The sequence below is a fragment of the Palaemon carinicauda genome, chromosome 7 (assembly GCF_036898095.1).
Source record: "Palaemon carinicauda isolate YSFRI2023 chromosome 7, ASM3689809v2, whole genome shotgun sequence".
Classification (NCBI taxonomy): Eukaryota; Metazoa; Arthropoda; class Malacostraca; order Decapoda; family Palaemonidae; genus Palaemon; species Palaemon carinicauda.
Window position 1 is genome coordinate 164,961,525 of NC_090731.1, and position 16,206 is coordinate 164,977,730.

Genomic DNA, 16,206 nt, shown 5'->3' on the forward strand with positions numbered 1-16,206 from the left:
AATATCACCCTATTTCTAACAATATTTCAATTACATTACGAAAAAAATAACTTCGTCTAATTTTTTTTTTTTTTAGACGTTATCTTCAACAGGAGGAGGAGGAGGAGGAGGAGGAGGAGAGGAGGAGGAGGAGGAGGAGGAGGAGGAGAGGAGGAGGAGGAGGAGGAGGAGGAGGAGGAGGAGGAGGAGGAGGAGGAGGAGAAGGAGGAGGAGGAGGGGGAAAGGTGGGTAAATAACAGTTACAATACCACAATATTTCTAACAATATTTTAATTACATTACGAAAAAAATAACTTCGTCTAATTTTTTTTTTTTTAGACGTTATCTTCAACAGGAGGAGGAGGAGGAGGAGGAGGAGGAGGAGGAGGAGGAGGAGGAGGAGGAGGAGGAGGGGTTAAGGTTGGTAAATAACTGTTACAATATCACCCTATTTCTAACAAAATTTCAATTACATTACGAAAAAAATAACTTCGTCTAATTTTTTTTTTTTTTTAGACGTTATCTTCAACAGGAGGAGGAGGAGGAGGAGGAGGAGAGGAGGAGGAGGAGGAGGAGGAGGAGAGGAGGAGGAGGAGGCGGAGGAGGAGGAGGAGGAGGAGGAGGAAAGGTGGGTAAATAACAGTTACAATACCACACTATTTCTAACAATATTATGATTACGTTACAAAATAAATAACTTCGTTTAAAGTTTTTCTTTAAGACGTTATCTTCAACAGCGTGAAAGACTTTCATCCATTCACCGCCCCATCTTTTTTTCCAAAATATTTTGTACCAGAATATATGATATTCCATTCCCGACCGAGAAGAAAATAGGAAAAATGGAACCCCTTGAACTATCTCTTTGTTATTCACAACATTCTATCGAGGTCTTCAGTATAACCCCCTTTTCCTCAACGCTCCTTTAAAAACACAAATGTAAACATAAAATTCTGAATAGTTTTTATCGCGCTTGTACAAATTTGCATCGTAGATTAACTACCTCAAAAGGAATATATAACGATGACTTTAGGCGGAAATATTATGAAACCAAAAATAAAACAATAAAAACTCTTTCTTTGGCTCTAAACACCTTTCGCATATATATGAAAGCCAGTAGAAATGAAAAGGGTTTCTAAAATTTCATGAATGAACACACAAAGGGGAAATAAAGGGGATATATAATCTTCAAAATGGAAGAACAAACTGAAATTTACAAGTGGCAGGAATTGTGAACAGGCAATATATCTGTGAAACAAGTGTATGAATGCAAAGATGTATGATGATGATGATGATCATCATCATTTATTATTATTATTATTATTATTATTATTATTATTATTATTATTATTGTTGTTGTTGTTGTTAATATTATTATTATTATGATGATGATGATGATGATGATGATTATCATTATTATTATTGATATTATTATTATTATTATAATGTAAGCTACAGCCCAGATAGAGAAGCAGGATGCTACAGGCTTAAGGGCCCCACCAAGTAAAAATAACCCACTGAGGAAAGGAAATAAGGAAATAAATCAACTACAAGGGAAATAATGAAAAATTTAAATAAAACACTTTGAGAAAAATAACAACTTTAAAACAGATAGCAATGAACGACTTGTGCTCATTTGAAAATCTATTTTTTAAATTTTGATAATAAACAGTTGCTCCTTTTAAAGTTAAAAGAGGCCTTGTGACATATATCACTTAGTCTAACGAGACCAAGATTTTGTATGTAAACTACGTTAGGCGTATAAACAATATCATTTCATATATAAACTATAAAAAGAGACTTACGTCAACCTGTTTCTTTCAGTTATATACACACAGACGAGACACCATAACTTTCTTTTTGTATGAAAGCAGGAGGAAGGAAACAACATTGTTCGACATGAAACCACGAACGAGACACAGTTTATGTCTCATAAAAACCCAACTACTGATTCCGGAACACTTCGAGATTGCGTCCATGAAACTCCCACAGACCAAAGGGAAAACAACGCACTAAAGAATACCCAAAAAAAAAAAAAAAAAAAAAAAAAAAAAAAAAAAAAAAAAAAAAAAAATTACGAGACATAAAATAAGGGAAGATGGTCACATTTCTTGATAAGGGTTTTGAGATTGGGTGGACGGAAGTTTAAAGGATTGCTATGAAATTGTAAGGAAGTTAAAGATTGACCGGGTCGTTATCTTAATCTTATATCTTCAAGAGATAATAAAACAGAAGTTATGGTCAAGGCAATCTCTATCTCAACCATTGTTGGTATAAAATCCGATTGGCTTCGTAAAGACAATCAACTTCCATATTAGAGAAAATTTTATGAGACGCGTAAAAAATAATGGTTTAGAGTGAAAAGTAAAATTTTTCTTCATTTCTCATGACATAATATACCTCGGCTGGCATTGAGTAAGGTTTTAACATATGATACATACCTACTTCAAATTGAATACCTGATTGGGAAAGCATAGTAAGACTTTAATAAAGATTATAAGAGATTTACGTCAGCTTCAGTGTTATATAATCGTTGTACAGGTAACATTTACGTCAGCTTCAGTGTTATATAATCGTTGTACAGATAACATTTACGTCAGCTTCAGTGTTATGTAATCGTTGTACAGGTAACATTTACGTCAGCTTCAGTGTTATATAATCATTATACAGATAACATTTACGTCAGCTTCGGTGTTATATAATCGTTATACTGGTAACATTCACTTAGCTATATAATCGTTATACAGGTAACATTCACTTAGCTATATAATCGTTATACAGGTAACATTTACGTCAGCTTCAGTGTTATGTAATCGTTGTACAGGTAACATTTACGTCAGCTTCAGTGTTATATAATCATTATACAGATAACATTTACGTCAGCTTCGGTGTTATATAATCGTTATACTGGTAACATTCACTTAGCTATATAATCGTTATACAGGTAACATTCACTTAGCTATATAATGTTATACAGGTAACATTTACGTCAGCTTCAGTGTTATATAATCGTTATACAGATAACATTTACGTCAGCTTCGGTGTTATATAATCGTTATACAGGTAACATTTACGTCAGCTTCAGTGTTATATAATCGTTATACAGGTAACATTTACGTCACCTTCAGTGTTATATAATCGTTATACAGGTAACATTATAATAGTTATACAGGTAACATTTACGTCAGCTGCAGTGTTACATAATCGCTATGCAGGTGACATTTACGTCAGCTGCAGTGTTACATAATCGCTATGCAGGTGACATTTACGTCAGCTGCGGTGTCACATAATCGCTATGCAGGTGACATTTACGTCAGCTGCGGTGTCACATAATCGCTATGCAGGTGACATTTACGTCAGCTGCAGTGTCACATAATCGCTATGCAGGTAACATTTACGTCAGCTGCAGTGTCTATACAGGTAACATTTACGTCAGCTGCAGTGTTATATAATCGTTATACAGGTAACATTTACGTCAGCTGCAGTGTTATATAATCGTTATACAGGAAACATTCACGTCAGCTTCAGTGTTATATAATCGTTTTACGGGTAACATTCACGTCAGCTTCAGTGTTATATAATCGTTATACAGGTAACATTCACGTCAGCTATATAATCGTTATACAGGTAACATTCACGTCAGCTGCAGTGTTACATATTCGTTATACAGGTAACATTTACGTCAGCTTCAGTGTTATATAATCGTTATACAGGTAATATTTACGTCAGCTTCAGTGTTACATAATCGTTATACGGGTAACATTTACGTCAGCTGCAGTGTTATACAATCGTTATACAGGTAACATTTACGTCAGCTGCAGTGTTATATAATCGTTATACAGGTAACATTCCCGTCAGCTGCAGTGTTATATAATCGTTATACAGGTAACATTCACGTCAGCTTCAGCGTTATATAATCGTTATACGGGTAACATTCATGTCACCTTCAGTGTTATATAATCTTATACAGGTAATATTTACGTCAGCTTCAGTGTTACATAATCGTTATACGGGTAACATTTACGTCAGCTGCAGTGTTATATAATCGTTATACAGGTAACATTCACGTCAGCTTCAGTGTTATATAATCGTTATACGGGTAACATTCACGTCAGCTTCAGTGTTATATAATCGTTATACGGTAACATTCACGTCAGCTTCAGTGTTATATAATCGTTATACAGGTAACATTCACGTCAGCTATATAATCGTTATACAGGTAACATTCACGTCAGCTGCAGTGTTACATATTCTTTATACAGGTAACATTTACGTCAGCTTCAGTGTTATATAATCGTTATACGGGTAACATTCACGTCAGCTTCAGTGTTATATAATCGTTATACAGGTAACATTCCCGTCAGCTGCAGTGTTATATAATCGTTATACGGGTAACATTCCCGTCAGCTGCAGTGTTATATAATCCTTATAAGGGTAACATTCACGTCAGCTGCAGTGTTATATAATCGTTATACAGGTAACATTTACGTCAGCTTCAGTGTTATATAATCGTTATACAGGTAACATTATAATAGTTATACAGGTAACATTTACGTCAGCTGCAGTGTTACATAATCGCTATGCAGGTGACATTTACGTCAGCTGCGGTGTCACATAATCGCTATGCAGGTGACATTTACGTCAGCTGCGGTGTCACATAATCGCTATGCAGGTGACATTTACGTCAGCTGCGGTGTCACATAATCGCTATGCAGGTGACATTTACGTCAGCTGCAGTGTCACATAATTGCTATGCAGGTAACATTTACGTCAGCTGCAGTGTCTATACAGGTAACATTTACGTCAGCTGCAGTGTTATATAATCGTTATACAGGTAACATTTACGTCAGCTGCAGTGTTATATAATCGTTATACAGGAAACATTCACGTCAGCTTCAGTGTTATATAATCGTTTTACGGGTAACATTCAGTCAGCTTCAGTGTTATATAATCGTTATACAGGTAACATTCACGTCAGCTATATAATCGTTATACAGGTAACATTCACGTCAGCTGCAGTGTTACATATTCGTTATACAGGTAACATTTACGTCAGCTTCAGTGTTATATAATCGTTATACAGGTAATATTTACGTCAGCTTCAGTGTTACATAATCGTTATACGGGTAACATTTACGTCAGCTGCAGTGTTATACAATCGTTATACAGGTAACATTTACGTCAGCTGCAGTGTTATATAATCGTTATACAGGTAACATTCCCGTCAGCTGCAGTGTTATATAATCGTTATACAGGTAACATTCACGTCAGCTTCAGTGTTATATAATCGTTATACGGGTAACATTCACGTCACCTTCAGTGTTATATAATCTTATACAGGTAATATTTACGTCAGCTTCAGTGTTACATAATCGTTATACGGGTAACATTTACGTCAGCTGCAGTGTTATATAATCGTTATACAGGTAACATTCACGTCAGCTTCAGTGTTATATAATCGTTATACGGGTAACATTCACGTCAGCTTCAGTGTTATATAATCGTTATACGGTAACATTCACGTCAGCTTCAGTGTTATATAATCGTTATACAGGTAACATTCACGTCAGCTATATAATCGTTATACAGGTAACATTCACGTCAGCTGCAGTGTTACATATTCGTTATACAGGTAACATTTACGTCAGCTTCAGTGTTATATAATCGTTATACGGGTAACATTCACGTCAGCTTCAGTGTTATATAATCGTTATACAGGTAACATTCCCGTCAGCTGCAGTGTTATATAATCGTTATACGGGTAACATTCCCGTCAGCTGCAGTGTTATATAATCCTTATAAGGGTAACATTCACGTCAGCTGCAGTGTTATATAATCGTTATACTGGTAACATTCACGTCAGCTTCAGTGTTATATAATCGTTATACAGGTAACATTCACGTCAGCTATATAATCGTTATACAGGTAACATTCACGTCAGCTGCAGTGTTACATATTCGTTATACAGGTAATATTTACGTCAGCTTCAGTGTTACATAATCGTTATACGGGTAACATTTATGTCAGCTGCAGTGTTATACAATCGTTATACAGGTAACATTCACGTCAGCTGCAGTGTTACATATTCGTTATACGGGTAACATTCACGTCAGCTTCAGTGTTACATAATCGTTATACGGGTAACATTTACGTCAGCTGCAGTGTTATATAATCGTTATACAGGTAACATTCACGTCAGCTTCAGTGTTATATAATCGTTATACGGGTAACATTCACGTCAGCTTCAGTGTTATATAATCGTTATACGGTAACATTCACGTCAGCTTCAGTGTTATATAATCGTTATACAGGTAACATTCACGTCAGCTATATAATCGTTATACAGGTAACATTCACGTCAGCTGCAGTGTTACATATTCGTTATACAGGTAACATTTACGTCAGCTTCAGTGTTATATAATCGTTATACGGGTAACATTCACGTCAGCTTCAGTGTTATATAATCGTTATACAGGTAACATTTACGTCAGCTTCAGTGTTATATAATCGTTATACGGGTAACATTCCCGTCAGCTGCAGTGTTATATAATCGTTATAAGGGTAACATTCACGTCAGCTGCAGTGTTATATAATCCTTATAAGGGTAACATTCACGTCAGCTGCAGTGTTATATAATCGTTATACGGGTAACATTCACGTCAGCTTCAGTGTTATATAATCGTTATACAGGTAACATTCACGTCAGCTATATAATCGTTATACAGGTAACATTCACGTCAGCTGCAGTGTTACATATTCGTTATACAGGTAATATTTACGTCAGCTTCAGTGTTACATAATCGTTATACGGGTAACATTTACGTCAGCTGCAGTGTTATACAATCGTTATACAGGTAACATTCACGTCAGCTGCAGTGTTATATAATCGTTATACGGGTAACATTCACGTCAGCTGCAGTGTTATATAATCGTTATACAGGTAATATTTACGTCAGCTTCAGTGTTACATAATTGTTATACGGGTAACATTTACGTCAGCTGCAGTGTTATACAATCGTTATACGGGTAACATTCACGTCAGCTTCAGTGTTATATAATCGTTATACAGGTAACATTCACGTCAGCTGCAGTGTTATACAATCGTTATACGGGTAACATTCACGTCAGCTGCAGTGTTATATAATCGTTATACGGGTAACATTCACGTCAGCTTCAGTGTTATATAATCGTTATACAGGTAACATTCACGTCAGCTATATAATCGTTATACAGGTAACATTCACGTCAGCTGCAGTGTTACATATTCGTTATACAGGTAATATTTACGTCAGCTTCAGTGTTACATAATCGTTATACGGGTAACATTTACGTCAGCTGCAGTGTTATACAATCGTTATACGGGTAACATTTACGTCAGCTGCAGTGTTATATAATCGTTATACAGGTAACATTCCCGTCAGCTGCAGTGTTATAATAATCGTTATACAGGTAACATTCACGTCAGCTTCAGTGTTATATAATCGTTTTACGGGTAACATTCACGTCAGCTTCAGTGTTATATAATCGTTATACAGGTAACATTCACGTCAGCTATATAATCGTTATACAGGTAACATTCACGTCAGCTGCAGTGTTACATATTCGTTATACAGGTAACATTCACGTCAGCTAGTGTTATATAATCGTTAAACAGGCAACTCTTTCAACGTTAATGCCATCTGTACAAAATTTACAAAATTGAAAACATCATCTAGCATAAACAAATCGAATAATATGTGTATCACTTTCTCCCATTTACGAGACACAATAAATAATTCCCTGATCTTTCTGTCGCTCAATTCTGTCAGTCCAAAACTTTCTCAAATTGACCTTTACGGACAAACAAATGGTTTGATAGCTTCACGGTTTTCTATTTTCTCAAATTGACCTTTACGGACAAACAAATGGTTTGATGGTTTCGTGGTTTTCTATTTTCTCAAATTGACCTTTACGGACAAACAAATGGTTTGATAGTTTCGTGGTTTTCTATTTTCTCAAATTGACCTTTATGGACAAACAAATGGTTTGATGGCTTCACGGTTTTCTATTATCTCAAATTGACCTTTACGGACAAACAAATGGTTTGATGGCTTCACGGTTTTCTATTATCTCAAATTGACCTTTACGGACAAACAAATGGTTTGATGGTTTCGTGGTTTTCTATTTACTCAAATTGACCTTTACGGACAAACAAATGGTTTGATGGTTTCGTGGTTTTCTATTTTCTCAAATTGACCTTTACGGACAAACAAATGGTTTGATGGCTTCACGGTTTTCTATTATCTCAAATTGACCTTTACGGACAAACAAATGGTTTGATGGCTTCACAGTTTTCTATTTTCTCAAATTGACCTTTACGGACAAACAAATGGTTTGATGGCTTCACGGTTTTCTATTTTCTCAAATTGACCTTTACGGACAAACAAATGGTTGTGATAGTTTCACGGTTTTCTATTCTCTCAAATTGACCTTTACGGACAAACAAATGGTTTGATGGTTTCGTGGTTTTCTATTCTCTCAAATTGACCTTTACGGATAAACAAATGGTTTGATAGCTTCACGGTTTTCTATTTTCTCAAATTGACCTTTACGGATAATCAAATGGTTTGATTGTTTCATGGTTTTCTATTTTCTCAAATTGACCTTCACGGATAAACAAATGGTTTCACGGTTTTCTATCTAAAAAAAATAACTTAAGATGTGTGAAAGTTTAACAATTCAATACGGAATTAATGCAGTATATATATAATTGAAATATAAACTAATTAACTTCATCCTTAATCCAGTGATACCCTGTTAAACCATACCATTGTTCTATTGTGTTGAAATGAGCTGCTAAGAGAAGAAAATGCCAGAAAGTTCCATTTTACGTCTCATTGTTCCCGAGGTCCTTGCCATTGCAGTACAATATGTATATCTCAAGTTTATTCATCCCCCCCCCCCCACCCCCACTAACCCGCCCAACCCACTCCCCCTCATTTTTTTTTTCAAATTCCATTCCGAGAATGAATGACATTTCTGTCTGCAAAAAAAAAAGATTGAGAGAGAGAGAGAGAGAGAGAGAGAGAGAGAGAGAGAGAGAGAGAGAGAGAGAGAGAGAGAGAGAAACTGAGTCATCTCTTTGTTATATAAAACAATACTTAATACGAGTTTTCACTCAGTACACAATTAAATGAACTAAATACAAAACATTTTCTAGAAAATGTTTGAACCACCGACTTTAAAAATCACCTGCGTTTATAGTGTTCAACTGTGTTTCAGTATACGTTTAATATTTTTGCTATATACTTTTTTAGGTTTCGTGTAATTTTAGCATTTACTGGAGAGAGAGAGGAGAGAGAGAGAGAGAGAGAGAGAGAGAGAGAGAGAGAGAGAGAGAGAGAGACTTAAATAAATACGTCATTATCATACATTATTAACTTTAATAGCAAATCCTATAAAATTCAAAAGCATACTTTACAGAGACAAGATAGTATCTAATTCAATTCTATAATCAACCGATGTGCAACAATAAATTTGTAATATTCGGCACCAGTGAAACTTAATATAGAACTAATGAATGAATGATGAGTGTAAACGCTTGAATGATCTTTACCAGACAATATTAGAGCTGTTGCAATTTCTTCGATCAAGCAGGATGTATGAAAAAGTTGATATTTGGAATACATTATACTTCAAATTTATACAATTTTAGAAACTGTAATTTTAGAAGTAATTTTTAAGATTTCTTATAGAAGAAATCCATTATGGGACACTTTCTTAGAAGTAAGTTTTAAGATTTTTTATAGAAGAAATCCATTATGGGAAACTTTCTGGTTGCTTAAATATGAAAAATTCGTAGATAATTTGTATTTTTATCTAATGCCCAATTTGAGAGACTATATACATAGAGAATAAAGGTAACAAAAGTACATTATTAGTACATTTAGATGGAGCAAACGTTTTTATGTTGACCAGGCTGACATGGGTCTTTTTATAGTTTATATATGACATATCTGTTTTTGACGTTGTTAATAGTTTATATAAGACATATCTGTTTTGACGTTGTTACTGTTTTTAGAATGATTTATTGTTAATTTATTCTCATCATTCATTTATTTCCTTATTTCCTTTCCTCACTAGGCTATTTTTCCCTGTTGGAGCCCTTGGGCTTATAGCATCTTGATTTTCCAACTAGGGTTGTAGCTTGGCTAATAATAATAATAATAATAATAATAATAATAATAATAATAATAATAATAAGACTAGAGAACACTGGTTTGATTTTGGAGTGTCCTTCTCCTAGAAGAGCTGCTTACCATAGCTAAAGAGTCTCTTCTGCCCTTACCAAGACGAAAGTAGCCACTGAACAATTAGTGCAGTAGTTAACCCCTTGGGTGAAAAAAAAAATTGTTGGGTAATCTCAGTGTTGTCAGGTGTATGAGGGGAGATGAGAATCTGTAAAGAATATGCCAGAGATAAAGATCCAATGTAGTACTGTCTGGCCAGTCAAAGGACCCCATAAGTCTCTAGTAGTAGTCTTTCAACGGGTGGCTGGTGCCCTGGCCAACCTACTACCAATATTAGAATAGGCATATTTGGCCAACAGTAACTTACCATGATAAAAATATTGGTGAAAAACTTTTGTATGTAAATATGTAAAAAAAAAAATGAGAATAGTAAACCCTTAAAATCAGGACGTCATAAATTAATTCTCTAAAACATGTGACTCAATCTGGCAATAAAAAATTCATGACAGTGATTAGTGACAATAATATTGTCAATAATAATGTCAGTTAATAACCATTCTTGGATAATGAATATTCATAGAATATATCATATTGCACTAGAATTTTATACTCATTTGAATTGGCTACTATATATATATATATATATATATATATATATATATATATATATATAATATATATATATATATATATATATATATATATATATATATATATATATATATATATATATATATATATATATATATATATATATATATATATATATATATATATATATATATATATATATATATATATATATATATATATATATATATATATATATATATATATATATATATATATATATATATATATATATATATATATATATATATATATATATATATAACCCCTTTTACATGATACGTACTCCCAGCTAACAGCATATATTGCATGAATACTTTTTTAAATAAACGCAAAAAAAAGAAGAAAAAACTATTTCCTATTCAAGGGAGAGACAAACATCGACCCATCGTGTAGTGCCAACTTGACCCACCAGTCCATCATAACTCAATTATTGTGTAAAAGATAAGCAAATAGACATGAACAAAAAACGAAAATGGAATCAGAATAAAATCTCGTTTTTTTAAAATGTGATGTTTGAAGAGGAAGTTTTTCCATTATTCATTCAAATATTTACTTAAAACTTGACTGCCCTGGTTGGGTCATGGATGACCAATGAGTTATTTTCGCTTTCCAACTAAATTGTGTGTGTGAGAGAGAGAGAGAGAGAGAGAGAGAGAGAGAGAGAGAGAGAGAGAGAGAGAGAGAGAGAGAGAGAGAGAGAGAGAGAGAGTTATGTTCTGGTAATTGTAAGACAAATTATAAATTATGTGATTTCAAAATGTGTACTATGTATAATCAAAATGTTACTCAAAACCAGTTCTATCATAATAATAATACTAATACTAATAATAATAATCATATAGTGATCACATCCCTTGTTTTATAAGGTACAATCAGTCAACGAGTAAGCTACCCCATACCCAAATTGCTCCAAGGTCAGCTTATATCAAATAAGGCCACGTAATAATAATAATAATAATAATAATTATTATTATTATTATTAATTGTTAGTTGGAAAATCAATTGCTAGCTGGGCTTATAGCAGAATGCTATAAGCCCAGGGGCTCCAACAGGGAAAATAGCCCAGTAAGGAAAGGAAACAAGGAAAAAAATAAATATTTTAAGAATAACATTAAATAAATATCTCCTATGTAAACTATAAAAACTTTAACAAAACATTAGGAGGAGAAATTAGATAAAATAGTGTTCACGAGTGTATTATTATTATTATCATTATTAATTGCTAAGATACAACCCTAGTTGGAAAAGCAGGATGCTATAAGCCCAGAGGCCCCAACAGGGAAAATAGCTCAGTGAGGAAAGGAAAAAAGGAAAGTAAAATATTTCAGGAAGAGTAACAATATCAAAATAAATATTTCCTATATAAACTATAAAAACTTTAACAAAACAATAGGAAAAGAAAGAAGATAGAGGAATGTGCTCGAGTGTACTCTCAAGCAAGAGAACTCTAACCCAAGATAGTGGAAGACCATGGTACAGACGCTATGATGTGATGTGAGGAAAGACAGAAAGATGAACAAGTGCCAACCAGTAGATCGGATATGAACATTGAAGAATGAGCTTTATGGGACAGGTGTAAGCGGTAATGCTAGTACAATACGAGTGTGATGAGATGTACAGTATGTACCGTTGTGGTGGCCGATGTGGTAACTTCCTTGACTGGTGAACGCCAGACTGGGGTTCGAGTCCCGCTCAAACTCGCTAGTTCCTTTGGTCGCTGCAACCTTACCAACCTTGTGAGTTAAGGATGGGGGGTTGGGGGGGGGGAGCCCATAGATCTATCTGCTGAGTCATCAGTAGCCATTGCCTCCTTGGTTCTAGATTGGGTGGAGAGGGGGCTTGGGCGCTGATCATATGTACACTATATATGGTCAGTCTCTAGGGCATTGTCCTGCTTTATGGGGCAATATCACTGTCCCTTGCCTCTGCCATTCATGAGCAACCTTTAAAACTTTAATTGATGGCAATTAAAAACGAAATTGATGCATAATCCAAATAACTGAAATATAAGAATAGATCTAATTCATCAATAATGCAATGATATCCAGTTAAAATGTGCTGCTAAGCCAAGAAAAGACAAAGGTCCATTTGACAAAGGGATTTATAACTATCATAATCAAACTACTGCTATAACTTGTTTAATTTAAAATCCTTGTCTGAGTAATGGTATTTGCCCTCATATTCATAATATTTATGATGGCAGTGCTATTCACTACTACTGAGGAATATGTAATGTACACCCTACTACCGCCATGTCTATCTTTTTAACTTCATTTTCAGAGTATTTTAAATCGGTCGCTGTCACTTATTCACCATCAAGGTGAGACTATCTACTGTCATAGTCATGATGATTACAGTAATGGTTATAATATTTACTTTCACATCCTTGTTATTTGCTATCTATTCGTAATGTATATGAAACTCATTATAGAATATCTGGGTTATTAGAAACATGTTGATTATGACAAATAATTATACATGAAGAATATCATATTAATAAGAGTAAAGTGACCAAAATGACAATCGTGACGTTGAAATATATATGTTTGAATTTCCTCTGTTAAAGTACAGTTGGACACAGGAATCCATGACACACATCGCTCTGAGGAAGTTCACCCACAAACCACCCTTACTGCACGGTGAGTTCCCGTGTTTAGCCCCGCCCACAACCTCTACCATCTCTCCCTACACTATCTGTTTGATCATTTGGCATCACAACACTCTTTAATTGAACCTTCCTGATCATTCGGCATCACAACATTCTTTAATTGAACCTTCCTGATCATTCGGCATCACAACATTCTTTAATTGAACCTTCCTGATCATTCGGCATCACAACACTCTTTAATTGAACCTTCCAGATCATTCTGCATCACAACACTCTTTAATTGAACCTTCCTGATGATTCGGCATCACAACACTCTTTAATTGAACCTTCCTGATCATTCGGCATCACAACACTCTTTAATTGAACTTTCCTGATCATTCGGCATCACAACACTCTTTAATTGAACCTTCCTGATCATTCGGCATCACAACACCCTTTAATTGAACCTTCCTGATCATTCAGCATCACAACACTCATTAATTGAACCTTCCTGATCATTCGGTATCACAACACTCTTTAATTGAACCCTCCTGATCATTCGGCATCACAACACTCTTTAATTGAACTTTCCTGATCATTCGGCATCACAACACTCTTTAATTGAACCTTCCTGATCATTCGGCATCACAACACTCTTTAATTGAACTTTCCTGATCATTCGGCATCACAACACTCTTTAATTGAACTTTCCTGATCATTCGGCATCACAACACTCTTTAATTGAACCTTCCTGATCATTCAGCATCACAACACTCATTAATTGAACCTTCCTGATCATTCAGCATCACAACACTCTTTAATTGAACCTTCCTGATCATTCGGTATCACAACACTCTTTAATTGAACCTTCCTGATCATTCAGCATCACAACACTCATTAATTGAACCCTCCTGATCATTCGGCATCACAACACTCTTTAATTGAACCTTCCTGATCATTCGGCATCACAACACTCTTTAATTGAACTTTCCTGATCATTCGGCATCACAACACTCTTTAATTGAACTTTCCTGATCATTCGGCATCACAACACTCTTTAATTGAACCTTCCTGATCATTCGGCATCACAACACTCTTTAATTGAACTTTCCTGATCATTCGGCATCACAACACTCTTTAATTGAACCTTCCTGATCATTCGGCATCACAACACTCTTTAATTGAACTTTCCTGATCATTCGGCATCACAACACTCTTTAATTGAACCTTCCTGATCATTCGGTATCACAACACTCTTTAATTGAACCTTCCTGATCATTCAGCATCACAACACTCATTAATTGAACCTTCCTGATCATTCAGCATCACAACACTCATTAATTGAACCTTCCTGATCATTCGGCATCACAACACTCTTTAATTGAACCTTCCTGATCATTCGGTATCACAACACTCTTTAATTGAACCTTCCTGATCATTCAGCATCACAACACCCTTTAATTGAACCTTCCTGATCATTCAGCATCACAACACTCATTAATTGAACCTTCCTGATCATTCGGTATCACAACACTCTTTAATTGAACCCTCCTGATCATTCGGCATCACAACACTCATTAATTGAACCTTCCTGATCATTCAGCATCACAACACTCATTAATTGAACCTTCCTGATCATTCGGCATCACAACACTCTTTAATTGAACTTTCCTGATCATTCAGCATCACAACACTCATTAATTGAACCTTCCTGATCATTCGGTATCACAACACTCTTTAATTGAACCCTCCTGATCATTCGGCATCACAACACTCTTTAATTGAACTTTCCTGATCATTCGGCATCACAACACTCTTTAATTGAACCTTCCTGATCATTCAGCATCACAACACTCATTAATTGAACCTTCCTGATCATTCAGCATCACAACACTCATTAATTGAACCTTCCTGATCATTCAGCATCACAACACTCATTAATTGAACCTTCCTGATCATTCGGCATCACAACACTCTTTAATTGAACCTTCCTGATCATTCAGCATCACAACACTCATTAATTGAACCTTCCTGATCATTCGGTATCACAACACTCTTTAATTGAACCTTCCTGATCACTCGGCATCACAACACCCTTTAATTGAACCTTCCTGATCATTCGGCATCACAACACTCTTTAATTGAACCTTCCTGATCATTCGGCATCACAACACTCATTAATTGAACCTTCCTGATCATTCAGCATCACAACACTCATTAATTGAACCTTCCTGATCATTCGGCATCACAACACTCTTTAATTGAACCTTCCTGATCATTCGGCATCACAACACTCTTTAATTGAACCTTCGATCAGAAATTTTGACTGACAACGCTATTATCCACATAAACCACGACGGATATTCGTACATATACACACAATAAAGAGAATAATCAATGACATAACCACAATAAATTGCGTAATATGTTATTGTTCACGATATTAGTATAAATGAAATATGTTTTGGACTGTATCATATCTGAAATAAGCATACAGTTTCATATTCTTTAGTATATAACTACAATTGCGTTTTAATCTCAGATACAAATGCACGATATTATAATCTCCGGAAGGGATGTTACTTCTATGAGAATATGAACGTGAAAATATATCCGTAATGCAAAAATATTAGCAGCTTTAATCCAAGATTTTTATTCACGAAAGAAAGATATTTAACTTCTTAAGTGGAATGAAGGAATGCGATTATAGGCACGCGCTGATAAGAATACACGAACTTTTTAAATTATGAATTTGAATGACAGAAAAGATAAGAAAATAAG

The 16,206-nt window shown here is 34.8% G+C and overlaps 1 protein-coding gene across 1 annotated transcript in view; it reads left to right on the plus strand.

Annotated features, from left to right (window-relative positions):
• The window catches only part of LOC137643706 (uncharacterized), a 321,288-nt gene that overhangs the window by 77,263 nt on the left and 227,819 nt on the right, over positions 1 to 16,206 (plus strand). The window lies entirely within an intron of this gene.